The sequence below is a fragment of the Chelonia mydas genome, chromosome 8 (assembly GCF_015237465.2).
Source record: "Chelonia mydas isolate rCheMyd1 chromosome 8, rCheMyd1.pri.v2, whole genome shotgun sequence".
In the NCBI taxonomy this organism is placed as follows: domain Eukaryota; kingdom Metazoa; phylum Chordata; order Testudines; family Cheloniidae; genus Chelonia; species Chelonia mydas.
Genome location: NC_057854.1, coordinates 35,643,962 through 35,659,477, shown reverse-complemented (window position 1 = coordinate 35,659,477; position 15,516 = coordinate 35,643,962). Strand labels below are relative to the sequence as shown.

Below are 15,516 nucleotides of genomic sequence, written 5' to 3'. Positions count from 1 at the left end.
TGGTAACAAAGGAGGCTGTTTGTTTGTGTGGAGCTGAAATCCATGCAGGATCCCTGTTTTGTGCATTTCCTCATTCTCATCCTGAAGTGAAGCTCTGTGTAAAGCACTGTGGTGCCTGAAGAGAAGCTGGAGAAATTATTTCCTAGTAGTATGCAGTGTCGAAGCCAGCCCCAGCCCCAACTCCAGCTTCTTTGTGCTGCTGAGGTCTTGCAAAGGGACAACTGAGAATCCCCCTGAGTCCTAGACTCAGCATAGGCAGCCCTAAACTACTCGCTACTCCTCTCTTGTGTAGGGGGTAGAGAGGGGAGGAGGAGAGGGCATGCCAGGGGCAGGAGGGTGGGGCAGAGAGTATCGTGCCCCCACCAATAATCCTGTCCTAGTGCAGCAGTCCACATGAGCCTGCTCCAGACGACATCACTTAGAACAGCCCTTGGCTGGCTCAGGACAGGGGGAGCAGAGAGATGGAGCCTCTTTTCTCACCTGCTCGTCTCAGCTGCCCGAGTGTGGACTCAGCACAGCTGAGGTGTTTAAACACCCTCCAGGTGGGATTTAGGGGTAACAGGGAGCTGGTTTGGAAGTTTGCCTGTGCAGATGTTTACCTGATACCTTGCAAGTCTGTACAGAGCACACGCCTACCGTGCCCTCTGCCGGCTAGTCCATGGGGACGTCTAGCCAGGTCATCCAAAGATCAGATGCTATTCAGGCTGTTCCTGCATTTCAGACAGAAAGTTGGAGGGGATGACCGAACCAGAGAAGGTGGGGCAAGATGGGCTTCCCCCATCAGGCCAGGAGAAAATGCTGGCCTTCCGAAAGGGCGGAATAAGGAAACACATGGTTGTGGGCCAGCCCCATTTCTCTATCCAAGTGGTTCATTCTGTTCAAATGCCTGTCGGTGCTGATTTGGACAAATCTTTCAAGGTTCACCGGTCCCCACGCAGAAGGCTCTTGACTGTATGTAAGCCTCATTTCTGGGATCTCTTGGCTGGACAGAGAGCCCGTTTTACCCGGGGCTTGTTTTGGAAGTAGGAAGTTATTGAAACTGTAGCAAGAGCACCTGGAGCAGCATCTCTTCCCTGAGATGAGGCTGATGTTTCTGTTTCTGTTTTTCTTTTGTCGTGGTTAATAAAAAAATACTTGTATTAAACCTAAAAGTAAATATTTAGATAATTAACAAACTGGTAATTATCTTTGGCAGAATCTCTCGCCAGTTCTTATAAAGGATCTCTGGGCAGGTATGCCTGGTGTGTCCTGGTTCTTCAAGAGATTAATGGAAGCTTCCTCATGATTTGTTGTACTCTGCATGTGTATAGGCAATGATAGTGAAGTTCAGATGTCTGTGGAGCCTTCAATTTGAGGATCTCAAAGCCCTTTACCAGCTCCAGCTGATCCTCACAACCTCACTGGGGGACGTAAGTTGAACTTGTGACTAAGGACATTATTTAGACTGCAGAACCCAGCTTGGTCTCAGATCCCAGGCTGAAACTACCTGTCTGGTGGTTAGGGAAAAAAAATCTTTCTACCTGCTAACTGATTTGAGACAGAGCAAATATGGAACTCCAGAATGTTCTACAGAGTCATTTTTTGGGATAGAAATAACTTTAAACTCTGTTAAAACCACACTAAACACAGGTGATGTGAGGGTTTGTTACAAACCCTAGCTCAAAGAAAGTTTGTTATATCATTTGCTAAGGTTTACAGACATTTCAAACAGACTTTGTGTGTGCGTGTGTGTGTGTATCCGGATTTGCATGCTTGTGTAATTTCACTGTAAAATCAGGTTAATAATAATATGCCAGAGTCTCAGTGGATGTAAATTGGCTTAGCTCTGTTGCCTTCAGTGGAACTATGCTAGGTTGACACCAGCTGAGGATCTGACCCACTGGTTTTCAACTGAGCTTCACTCTGAGTTTTGGGCTTCATTTAAATCTGAAGCTTGGTGGGTTGAGTGGAGGGGGTGTGTATGTGGGGAAAACCCGCTCTGATTGAAACACCAAAGACACTATTGCATGAATCCGGGGCATTGGATACATTTCTAATTGCTGTTAAAGGCAGCAGGTGTCACATGGCTAAACTTTTCTTGCAAGCACACTGGTCTTGGGAGCCCTTTCTCTGTCTCTCATTCCTCCTTCCCCATCCCTCCATGCAAAACCTGTGAAACCACTTGTCAGCTGAATCGGCTTTCCAAAATAAAGACTGAAAAGAATCCTCTGTATCTGACCTGATTTCACGACCTCTCCTGGAACTGTGGCCAGCGGGGTTGAGCCCACTGCCGCTGAACTCCATAGCAAAGTTTCCAGTATCTTTCCCAGGTCTTGCTGAGTCACTTGCATGCTCACCCTCCCTCCTTCCCTCTTAATAACTTTCCCATTGTGAACCGTAATGCTATTGATTAAGTGGGCAGCCGGTGACAGCCCCTGGAAGTGTGCTGCTGTGTGTGGGATGTGCCATTCATCTCTGGCTCCCTCTCTGCTGTGACACTCACGTGGCGTGTTTGCCAAGCACAAAGCCCACTACACCACCAGCAAACAGCTGCCTTCTGCTGCTGGCAACTCTGTGAAACTGCTCGACTCAAAAGGCAGGGCCTGCCAGCTACTGCTCCTAGAGACTGCTGCCTTAGTGCTAGGCAGAGGGCCCTGGGATGTCAGGGGTTGTAACTTCTCTGTTTTCAATTGACATCTTCCATTTTTTTTACCTGAAAGCATATTCCTAAAAAGTCAGCCCATGTGTTTAATATTTCAGTGCAGAGCTATGGATTGTTTTTCAGACCCTTGCAGCACATATATAACCCTCCAACACTGTCAAATTCACCAATGAGAAAGTTTTGCTGTTGTCCAAAAGCGCTTCCTCTGCTGGCTCCAAAGCATCGGAATGATTCTGTAGACACATGGCCTAGCCAGGCTTATTCAGGGAGGGGCAGACGAGCACCTAATGCTGTCCGCTGCGGGCCAGCCTGACAAAAGAACTCAGCTCCCAATATGCACCCGACCTGTTGAGCACTTTTGAAAATCTGGTGCTACTTGCCAACGAATTGATGCGAATGTCTCCATGAATTTCCTTGCAGCTGGCTGCTTCCCTCTTGTAGGTTCTGCATTTGTGTTCAGAGGCCAATCCCCCAATTTCAGCTCCAGTCCCAGAAAATGCTGTCAGGGCTGGAGAAGAGGAGAGCCAGGCTTGGGCAGAGGAAGTGGAGGGAAGGATATTCTTGATCCTGCTAGCTAGTGCAGAATGTGTCTTAACACTTGCTTAATGCTGTTAGCATAGAACTCCGGTTTTTGGAAGGCTGCACTGGCTTCCTGCTTCCAGGCGCAATACCAGTTGTTGAAAGCTTCACAGAATAAGCTCTATTGTTTTGCTCTTGGCTGCTTGAGAAATGGCCTCTGTGTCTTCAAGACAGTTAACAGCAGAAGGCTTTCTTGCTAACAGGTCCTGGATTTGTAGGACTTGGTACTGCAGGTGGGATGCTACAAATATTGGGAATTTTCTTCCCCACTGCATCCATCAGAAGCAGTTCGTTGACCTTCCATGGACTGTACATGTCTCATCTGCTCATTCAGGTTTTTGCCTGCGGGGTGAACGTGAGGAATGTGATGAACTTTATTATGGCATGGTATTTTGTTTAGCATTTGTCAATAACTGGTTTCAGGTTCCTGTATATGAGCCTAGCAACTGCGTGATAGGCACATGTAATAAATCCTAAAATAAATAAAATGAACGTTCCAGCTAGCTGGTGGGTAACAAACAAAGTAAAACATGCATCAGGAAAGAGGTTCAAATGTTACAGAGATGCTAGTTATGTGACCAGGAAAAAGGGACTCTGCCCAGAAGAGAACCCTTCCTGGATCTAACATGGAATGATGACTGAGTACCAAAAATACTGAATTCTCTACAGTAAGGAGTAGGTTTGTATAACAGAGCAGGGCAAGAGGGTGAGATTTCAGAATGGCAAATTTAGGAGAATTTAGAAATGTAGTGAGTAAACTGCAATGGAAGGAAGTATTAAAATCTGTGAGTATGGAAGAAGCTATAAAATGCACCATAATGGAGGTTCATTAGATCACTGTTTGTCAACCAGGGGTATGTGCACCCCTGGGGGCACGCCGAGGTCTTCCAGGGGGCACATCAACTCATTTATGTTTGCCTACCTTTACAACAGACTACATAAAAAGCACTAGTGAAGTCAGTACAAACTACAATTACATACAGACAATTACTTGTTTATACTTTTCTATATACTATACAGTGATATGCAAGTACAATATTTATATTCCAATTGATTTATTTTATTTTATAATTATATGGTAAAAATGAGAAATTTTTATATATTATAAATATATAATAATATAATAATTATATATTATATATTAATATATATAATTATAAATAATATAATAATAAATTTATATTCCAATTGATTTATTTTATTTATTTTATTTTATAATTATATGGTAAAAATGAGAAAGTCAGTGATTTTTCAGTAATAGTGTGCTGTGACACTTTTGTATTTTTGTCTGATTTTTGTAAGGAAGGAGCTTTTAAGTGAGGTATAACTTGGGGTACACAAGACAAGTCACACTCCTGCAAGGGGTACAGTTGTCTGGAAAGGTTGAGAACCACTGTATTAGATAGTGATTCGCCTGAAAAAGGAGGATGAAAAGAACTAGAATTAGCCAGGGTGGCTTCATGAGGAACAACTCAAAGATCAGAAACTAAAACCAAAAACTTGTATGTGGAACTGAAATGGAAGGAGGACAAAGCCCCCTAATATGGATAGATTTGTAGGAAAAAATAAGAGAGCAAACATAGAAAAAGAAATACTAGAGAGAATCATAGTGCTTTGCATCTGATAGCTCCGTCCATCTGAGGATCTCAAAGAGCAAACATTAATAAATCAAGTCTCATTAACATCCTGTGTGACGGGTTCGGTCACAGAGACCCCATTGGGACTATTACCTGATGTGCTGAAATGACCTCTGAGCTCGTTTTCCCTGCCAGCTTGGGACTTCAGAACCCTGGCTTGTCGACCCAGACACGCTAGCCTGCTGCCACACAGACTCAGGGTCTGAGTCACACTCCCAAAGTGCAGACTTTAACCAAAAACAGCTCAGCAGGTTACCTCTCCAGCACCCAGACACCCAGTTCCCAATGGGATCCAAACCCCAAATAGATCCATTTTACTCTGTATAAAGCTTATATAGGGTAAACTCATAAATTGTTCGCCCTCTATAACTCTGATAGAGAGATATGCACAGCTGTTTGCTCCCTTCAGGTATTACTCACTTACTCTGGGTTCATTAATAAACAACAGTGATTTTATTAAGTATAAAAAGTAGGATTTAAGTGGTTTCAAGTAAGTAACAGACAGAACAAAGTAAGTCACCAAGCAAAATAAAGCAAAACACGCAACTCTAAGCCTAATACATTAAGAAACTGATTACAGGTAATATCTCACCCCCAGAGATGTTCCAATAAGTTTCTTTCACAGACTGGACTACTTCCTCGTCTGGGCCCAGTCCTTTCCTCTGGTACAGTCCTTGTTAGTTGCAGCAGACATCTCAGGTGGTAAGCAGGGGCTTTCTCATGCCTGGCAGCCTTTGCCCTGATTCACCCCCTTTTATAGCTTTGGCACAAGGTGGGAATCTTTTGTCTCTCTGGGTCCCCACCCCTCCTTCTAAATGGAAAAGTACCAGATTTAAGATGGATTCCACTATCATGTGATGTGGTCACATGTCCTGTGAGACCCCCAGCCTCCATTCTTCCTGGGCTGGCCCGCATGTACACGAGAAGGTTTGCAAGTAAACAGAGCCATTTACAGGTCATTGATTCTGAAGCACCCTTAATGACTTCCACTTAATATGTTTACATCAGTAACACAAGTGTATATCTTATTCTCCTAACTCTAGACATAGAACTAATACATGCCAACAAATAGAATGAACACACTCAGTAGATTATAAGCTTTGTAATTATACCTTACAAGAGACCTTTTGCATAAAGCATATTCCAGTTATATCATATTCTCAGTCAGAAGCATATTTTCATAAAGCATATGGAGTGCAAGGTCACAAATACTAGAGAGAATCATAGTGCTTTGCATTTGATAGCCCCATCCACCTTAGGATCTCAAAGAGCAAACATTAATGAATCAAGGCTCATTAACATCCTGTACAATAAATTAGTGTTGCCATCTCCTTTCTACAGAGGGGAGAGCCCAAGGAGGTTAAATGACCTAGCCCAAGGTCAGATAGGAAGGAGGGAGCAGATTGTGCCCCCTACAGTGTTCCCTATACAGTGCTCCAGAGGCATATAGGGGCCCAAAATGTATTGCAACAGGCTAGTGGAGAACTCCTGGTTTAGGGAGTGGGCCCACAGTGCATGGCAGTAGGTGGTTCTCAGGGGCACTGCAGCCCACAATCAGCCCCGGATTGGCTGTCATAAATTAGCCCAGTGGGGAGCTGCTGTAATTTATGCAGGCGGCTGTTGCAGTCCCCAGAGCGCTCCAGAATCCAGAAGGCACAAAGATGAGGGTACAGCCACCTTCGCGTCCTAGCCTCCTGTCTGGCTTGCAGCTTCTTGCTGTGCCTCCTGGAGATGCATCACAGACTCAGACCCCAGATGGTTGAGTTGGGAATAGAATCCCCATCTCCTGTCTAATAGCTGTGTCCTCTAATCATGAGCACTGAGAGGTCTGTTGATCATGGGCGGAAGACTAAAATTAATCCTTACACAAAATGACTGGGATCAGAGCTTGAAAAGCTCTCTTGCCCTTGGTGACTAAGAAGCTTTCTCAGGGAAGTATTATCAACTTCTGCAAAACCTGAGCTTTCATTTTTTAAAATTATGACTGTCGCTCTTCTGGTTGCAAGGTTAAATTTCCCAATGGGACCCGAGGCAAGGCTGTCTTCCTGAGTCTGTTGACAGCTAGGAAGCTCCAATGTCTTTGTTGCTGCTCACAGCTTTCATAAGCTGCCTTGGGGGGAACTGACCAGAGTCTTGTCAAGTTTTGTTGCTGTTAACAGGAACCCTTTTGGCAGAAGAGAAATCAACAAGAACAGTAAGGTTCCATTTTAAAAAGTGAATGAAAGAGAAATCTCTTCAGATCAGTTTTTCACAGTCATCTCTATTCCCAAAGTATGAATTCTGGTTGGTTGGTTGAATTGCTTCACTTGTGGTATCTGCCTTGTTCATGCTACTTTTAGAAACTTCTGTGTGGTGTATATGCTCTAAGAGCAAACTCACCCCATCTGGGCTCCCACCTCTTGCAACGTTTTGACTCCTTTGATTTTTAGTAAGATGTAATTTGTTGTATTTTTAAATCTCATGATTGGCCTTACGATCTCATGACTTTCTGTGGGGCTTCACTCATGATTTTCAAACCGTTGGGCCTGGCAATACTGAATCTACCTCTTCTTCTCCTTTGTTCCTAGATATTTTTGTTCATTCATTTACCTCATAGTTCTTCTTCTCTTCCCTCTGACATCTTCCTGTACACACACACATTCCCCCCTCCCTGATGGGAAAACATTATGCCTCATCTCTCTTATTCCCCCCGTCACTTTCTCTCTTCCCTTTCTGCTCTCCCTAAGTTCCTCTTCACTCCCCCAAACCTTTCACCAGCCTTCCCCTCCCCAACTCTCAGATCCCACCCCCTCTTTTCTGCCCCATGCAGTCTTCACTTGCTTGCTGTCCTCGGGAACTTCCCTGATTCAAGGAAGCACTTGATCATTTATTAAGTGCTTTCCTGAACATGGATGCTTTACTGAATTGAAGACTTAGAGGGTCATTCTGTTCCCTGCAGATGCACACAGAGACCTGGAGGTGGGAAAGGGACCGAGATTAATAGAGAAAATGCCAATAGGTGCGCTCTCACCCTGAATGCTGTGCTCTGTGCCAGTTACACTAACCCTACAGAGAAACAGAAGAGGTCAAGAGATGACCAGTGAAAATGCTTACAGACCCAAGGAAATTTTGGTATGAGGTCAGAACGAAAAGACTGGAGATGTTTTGAGTAGAGCAGGGTCCTCAAACTGTGGCCTCTGGAGCACTGACAGTCTTTAGAGCTGTTGAAGATGGTCTGCAGCTCACTGGCTGGCCACATAACGCTATGTAACACATAGCTGCAGTTCCCACAAGGTTGGCATGTGATTGTGATCTGGAGGAGAGGTGATCTGTCCTACTGGGAATGCAAGGGACAATAGCCCACAAAGCCATCTCTCTGTGTCCTTGTGAGCCACAGGATGAAACTTTTGCAGCCCCGAGTTTTAGAGAAGTGACAAATCAAAAGGGACATCATAAAAATGGATGGTGGACAGAAGGTAAATCGGGATATCTTTCTTTACCCCTCTCCTAATGCTAAAGAACAGCCAATGACACTGAAAAGGAACACATTTAAAACTGATAAAAAGTTTTTACATAACTATCTTGTGGAACTCTTTGCTACAAGATACAATTGAGGTCAGGAGTTTAATAGGATTCACAAGATTTTACATTATATGAAAAATAACAACACCCATGGATCTATTAATTAGGATAAAAGTGTGTAGGGGGAATATAAATTCTCCAGCACTGAGGCATACACAACAGTTAACTGGCTGGGGCTAGGAAGAACATTCCCTTACAGGCAGGTTATTCATACCATTCATTAGAGGATTTCTTGCATCTTCCTCTGAAGCAGCTGATGACTGGTTTGCTTGGCCACTGTCAGAGACAAGATCCCTGTCTAGATGGATGTCTGGTCTGATCCAGCCTACCTGTCCTACGTTCCACAGGCCCTCTCTTCAGCCTGGTAGAGTCTCTTCTCACTTGCTTTCTGTGCCTGCCCTGAGTCTCCCAGGTGACCCTGTTCTTTCCCTGTGTGAGCTGCACAAAGCTGTCCTTGCTGGCATGGCTTGGGCACTCCTCAGGGCTCTGGTACCTGGGTGACTCTGCCTCTCAGGCAGACAGGCAGCCAGTCAACAAATCACTGATTCCTCTGCTGGATCCAGGAAAAATATACCAAATGACCTCTTCTCTCTGAATCTACTTTAACCCAGACAGCTCTGTGTGGAAGTGATCATGGGTCTCCGAGCCTGTGTCAACTGGAAGGTTTGGAAGATGTCTTCATTTCAGTTGACCCCAAAATTCATGACACAACTTAATGTATTTTAAAGGTAATTTTGGAAGGTTGGTAATTCCTAAACTACTTGGCACCTTGGAACTCTGCCAAAAAATTCTTCTCTTGGCCTAACTTGAGCACAAATCTCATACCAATATCTGGTTCTTATCAAAAATTAGGGGACTTGGGGGAAGTGGGTGAAAATAAGGCTTATTGGTTTCAGTCCTAACCCTGGAATTGTGACTGGTGCCTCCATAATAGTGGCCCATGCATCACTGACAGAAATATCACTAAAATGCAGGAGGAAATGGAGCCATGAGCTATAACCAATATGGGGTTATAGAATACGAACCAGAAAAAGGGTGATGGCTTTTTTGATAAAATGACAAAATAGCTGCATGAAACAAGCTGGAATGCACAGATTTGGATTTTAGTAAAATCCTCTGGTACGATATCTCAGGAAACCTTAACGCTCCAAATGAATTCCAGCTGACAGGAATGCTGTCCCACAATTGAAAACTGGGTGGAGGCCCATTCACAGTGGGTCATGATAAATGGCAACGTGTCAAATTTCTGGAGGGAATGTACAGTTGTGGTACTTGAATGTTGTCAGTTGCGTTACATTACTAAGATTTGCCGCTAGCTAATCTCCACAGTATGCAAGGTGTTTCCTATGGTAATTAAAGGGAGCAAACAAGGGAATGCTGTGGACACTGAGGTAGTTCATCTTAAGTAAACTTGGTAAGCTTGTCAGTACCTCCTCTGTCACAGGATTGACGTTAGGTCCGTCCAGCTCCCCTTAGAGTGAACAGACAAGCTCCCATTTAGTTCAGTGGTGGTTTAATTGTCTTTCTCTGCTAAATAAGGGCCCAAAGGGACAGGTTGATGTTAGAAAAATGAGATTTTTTTATTATCCTGCCCCAAATTATAGAATGTGCCTTACAACACCTTTAAAATGCCCCACTTCCCTGTGCACCCTAATGGGACGGAGGAGGTTTCAGCCCTAACCTGTAGCACAGAGTGGGGTTCCTGCCCAGAAGGACAATTCAGAAGGCAGCCTTCAGCAATATAGAGGCAGTGCCCCCCTTCAATGAATGGAGCAGCTGAAATAACAATTGCATCTAAATAAGGTTTTGGAAGCTTACTTTTTCTATATATATTCCTTATGAGAATGGAGGATAAATATAGGAAATTCCACTGATTCGTTATTAAGGAACCTTTTTTCTTTCAGGTCAATTTCTTGAGGCTCTCTGTGTGTGTGTGTCCCCTTCTAGTGGCTGGTTGCAGGCTGCAGCGAGACCAAGTCGTTGCTGGAACAATGGCTATGAATAAAGAATCTGCTTCAGCTCATGTGGCAGAGGCTTGTGTATTAGGAGCTGGTGTTCCAGTGCTAGACATGCGTCTCATGGGGCACCTTGTTCTGGTGCTAGTACCCTGGGTTGCCTTATGGCATGCATTAGGGCTCTGTGTCCTATCCTGGTCCTGATGAGATCAGCCTCAGCCTGTGACTGTTCCCCATAGTGAGCATTGGGCCCTGCTTACCTAGCGGTGTGAAGTATCAGTGGACAGACCCGTGGGCAGCCTGCTATTTTTCAATGATTTGCAGCATGAAACATGCTCGATACATAACACTGTGAGTAAGGCAGCCCCTGGCCATATTTCCTGTTTGGTGCTGGTGCCAAGGCACACAGGGCTGGTCCTGCCCTACATGCAGCCCATGCATTATCTAGGGCAACAGGATTGAGGGGGCAGCAGCAAGTAAACCTGGCAAGGAAAAAACAACAAAACCCTTCCCCTGCTGCTCCTTGCTCTGCCTCCCTCTGGGTCCTACTGCTCTTCCTGATTCTTGCCTTCCCCTACAATTTCCGAAGCAACCACCACCCAATCCCACCCTCGCTGCATCTCCTGCCCTCCACCCCGCAGCAGACTAGACCCAGCAGAGGAGTCAGCTGAACCCTGATTGAGGTGCTCAGCCAGGTCAGAGCCTCTCCCCTCCAGCTTGCGGGAGGCTTGCCACCCTCCATTGGGCTCCAACCCACTCCAGCAGCAGAAGCTCTTCGGCCCCAGGCCATGCTTTAGCGCAACATCTGTTCAAGTACTTCAGCACCATGCTGAGTCAGGGCCCCGTTGAGCATGAGTGGACAGCTGTGTGCATGGGCATGTTTGTATCTGAGGGGCACTGCAGGGAGAGTCTGAGTTGTGGGGTACCGTAAGGAGGGCGGGTGAGTGATGGGATGCACAGAGTGGATGAGAAAAGGAAGGGGTCAGCGAGAGAGAGAGAAGGAAAGCAGAGAGGTCAAAAAGGCAGCACAGAGAAAGAGGAAGTGGAAGGGTTGGGATGGGCAGAGAGAAGCAAAGATTAGAAAGTTCTGCACTTGAGGAAAACCAGTCTGAGAGGAAAACAATAAAGGAGGGAGTAAAAGATCCCCCCAGATCCAGTCGGTGGAATGGAGTGACGGGAAGGAGGAGGAACAAGCTCAATGGAGCTGGAATGAGTTTTAACAAATGTGGCATCAGCAAAAGTTGAAACTGAAACTAAATAACCCTATTAAAAGCAGTGAAAGCTGGGACAGGCCGGAGTAGATGGATGTGTATGGTAGGGAGAGAAGGGAGTCAAATACACGGTGCTTTACCTAGGGCAGCCACTGCCGAGCGCGGGCCCTGAACACAAGCATTTGGCGAGCATGGGTGAGCTGTGTGGGAGCAAAAAGAGCACACGAGATGTGACGCTGAGCACCAGAGAGCACACTGTGTGTCAAAGCACTGCCAGATTCAGAACCAAGTCGCCCTCGCCTTCCAGCCCCCCACGGGAGGAAGATATGGAGGGAGGGGGCACTGGTGGAGTAACCACCCTGTTTTGCTGGTGGGAAACTTAGAGCTTGAGATCAACAGTTTCAAACATGGCCTGATGTTTTAGAAGCCTCTGCTCTGGGCTGCCCTGCTTGAAATACACTGAACCTGGGTTTCAGAGGTGCTGAGCGATAGCAGTGCCCATTGACTTCAGCTGGAATTGTGGGTGCTCGGTATCTCTGGGCCTTCATGCTTCCTTGCCATGTGTATTGCTTTGCTCAGTGGCACCATCCTTGACTTGGTCTCACTGGAAGTCAATGGGACTCAAGAACCAAAGACACTTGGAAAAAAGAAGCTTAGGCTTCTGAGTGGAGCAAGGCTTCAATGCCTTTAAAAATCGGGCCGTAGGTGTCTTAAACTGGGCACTCAGCTTGAGATCAGTTGTGACCCGCACAAGGTTGGGACTGTTTGGGAGCTGGTGAATCCCTAAATACTCCTCCAAACAGTCCATAAGGCCGGCACCTGTGATGGGGCCTACTGCAGTGGGACACCTTGGAGGAAGTGGCTCTCATTCTTGTGCATGAAAGGGAGAGCCCTGTCTGATGACTACCTTTTAGCGCGGCTTGTAGCCGGGTGGGATGTTGTCCGGGTTTCTCTGTATCATGCATGTTGGGGAGGGTTTCTGCAGTTGCAAATGGCTATCCAGTGGGTCTCTTGGCATAATGGAAGGGGGAATGAACCCAGGAATCCAGTTGCATGAGCTTGGGTGACACAGCAAGGATGCTAATGGTATAGGGAGAACAATGTGGGAGATTTTCCAAGGCAGAAAGGGCAGTTAGGCAATAAGAGTTGGGCCCCATGTGTGCCTTGGAAAATCTCCCCCCTTAGTCTTGGAGAAACACCCAGCCACTAACAATCATAGAAATGTGGGGCTGGAAGGGACCTCAATAGGTTGTCTAGCCCAGCCACCTGTACTGAGGCAAGACCAAGGCCACCTAGACCATCATAGAATCATAGAATATCAGGGTTGGAAGGGACCTCAGGAAGTCATCCAGTCCAACCCCCTGCTCAAAGCAGGACCAATCCCCAACTAAATCATCCCAGCCAGGGCTTTGTCAAGCCTGACCTTAAAAATATCTAAGGAAGGAGATTCCACCACCTCCCTAGGTAACGCATTCCAGTGTTTCACCACCCTCCTAGTGAAAAAGTTTTTCCTAATATCCAACCTAAACCTCCCCCACTGCAACTTGAGACCATTACTCCTTGTTCTATCATCAGCTACCACTGAGAACAGTCTAGATCCATCCTCTTTGGAACCCCCTTTCAGGTAGTTGAAAGCAACTATCAGATGTCCCCTCATTCTTATCTTCTGTAGACTAAACAATCACAGTTTCCTCAGCCTCTCCTCATAACTCATGTGTTCCAGTCCCCTAATCATTTTTGTTGCCCTCCGCTGGACTCTTTCCAATTTTTCCACATCCTTCTTGTAGTGTGGGGCCCAAAACTGGACGCAGTACTCCAGATGAGGCCTCACCAACGTTGAATAGAGGGGAACGATCACGTCCCTCGATCTGCTGGCAATGCCCCTACGTATACAGCCCAAAATGCTGTTAGCTTTCTTGGCAACAAGGGCACACTGTTGACTCATATCCAGCTTCTCGTCCACTGTCACCCCTAGGTCCTTTTCTGCAGAACTGCTGCCGAGCCATTCGGTCCCTAGTCTGTAGCGGTGCATGAGATTCTTCCGTCCTAAGTGCAGGACTCTTGTTGAACCTCATCAGATTTCTTTTGGTCCAATCCTCTAATTTGTCTAGGTCTCTCTGTATCCTATCCCTACCCTCCAGCATATCTACCTCTCCTCCCAGTTTAGTGTCATCTGCAAACTTGCTGAGGATGCAATCCACACCATCCTCCAGATCATTTATGAAGATATTGAACAAAACCGGCCCCAGGACCAACCCTTGGGCACTCCACTTGATACCGGGTGCCAACTAGACATGGAGCCATTGATCACTACCCGTTGAGCCCGACAATCTAGCCAACTTTCTACCCACCTTATAGTCCATTCATCCAGCCCATACTTCTTTAGCTTGCTGGCAAGAATACTGTGGGAGACCGTGTCAAAAGTCAAGGAATAACATGTCCACCTCTTTCCCCTCATCCACAGAGCCAGTTATCTCGTCATAGAAGGCAATTAGATTAGTCAGGCATGACTTGCCCTTGGTGAATCCATGCTGACTGTTCCTAATCACTTTCCGCTCCTCTAAGTGCTTCAGAATTGATTCCTTGAGCACCTGCTCCATGATTTTTCCAGGGACTGAGGTGAGGCTGACTGGCCTGTAGTTCCCAGGATCCTCCTTCTTCCCTTTTTTAAAGATGGGCACTACATTAGCCTTTTTCCAGTCGTCCGGGACTTCCCCCAATCGCCATGAGTTTTCAAAGATAATGGCCAATGGCTCTGCAATCACATCCGCCAACTCCTTTAGCGCTCTCGGATGCAGCGCATCTGGCCCCATGGACTTGTGCTTGTCCAGCTTTTCTAAATAGTCCCGAATCACTTCTTTCTCCACAAAGGGCTGGTCACCTCCTCCCCATGCTGTGCTGCCCAGTGCAGTAGTCTGGGAGCTGACCTTGTTCGTGAAAACAGAGGCAAAAAAAGCATTGAGTACATTAGCTTTTTCCACATCCTCTGTCACTAGGTTGCCTCCTTCATTCAGTAAGGGGCCCACACTTTCCTTGACTTTCTTCTTGTTGCTAACATACCTGTAGAAACCCTTCTCGTTACTCTTAACATCTCTTGCTAGCTGCAACTCCAGGTGTGATTTGGCCTTCCTGATTTCACTCCTGCATCCCCGAGCAATATTTTTATACTCATCCCTGGTCATTTGTCCAATCTTCCACTTCTTGTAAGCTTCTTTTTTGTGTTCAAGATCAGCAAGGATTTCACTGTTAAGCCAAGCTGGTCGCCTGTCATATTTACTATTCTTTCTACACATCGGGATGGTTTGTCCCTGTAACCTCAATAAACATTCTGGAAGGTTTGGAGCAACAGCTATCAACCCTGCGTTGCATAAGAGAAACTGAAGATTTCCTGGACAGACATCAGGATATGCTTCTACGGGCACAATGCTCTGAAGATTCAGAGCAGGCTGTGCAGCGGGGACAGGAGGACGGTGAAGAAATTTGGGAGCATGTGACCTCCAGAAGAAGAAAGGGGAGCGTCCATGTACCACCATCCTGACAGGTGTTTGTCCAACCTCTACTTAAAAACCTCCAATGATGGGGATTCCACAACCTCTGTTGGTAACTATTCCAGAGCTTAACTACCCTTAGTGTTAGAAAGTTTTCCTAATATCTAACCTACCTCTTCCTTGCTGCAGATTAAGCCCATTACTTCTTGTCCTACTTTCAATGGACATGGAGAACAATTGATCACCCTTCTCTTTATAACAACCCTTAATATATTTGAAGACTGTTATCAAGTTTCCCCTCGGTCATCTTTTCTCAAGACTAAACATGCTGCATAGATCAGGCTTTCTAAAGCTTTTATCATTTTTATCACTCTCCTCTGGACTCTCTCCAATTTGTCCATAACTTCCTTAAAGTGGTGCCCAAAATTAGACACCAGCTGAGGC

General features: G+C 45.9%; 1 protein-coding gene across 4 annotated transcripts in view; it reads left to right on the top strand.

Annotated features, from left to right (window-relative positions):
• NRG2 (neuregulin 2) overlaps window positions 1-15,516 on the top strand; it is a 303,847-nt gene that overhangs the window by 151,673 nt on the left and 136,658 nt on the right. The gene's annotated exons all lie outside the window — the stretch shown is intronic.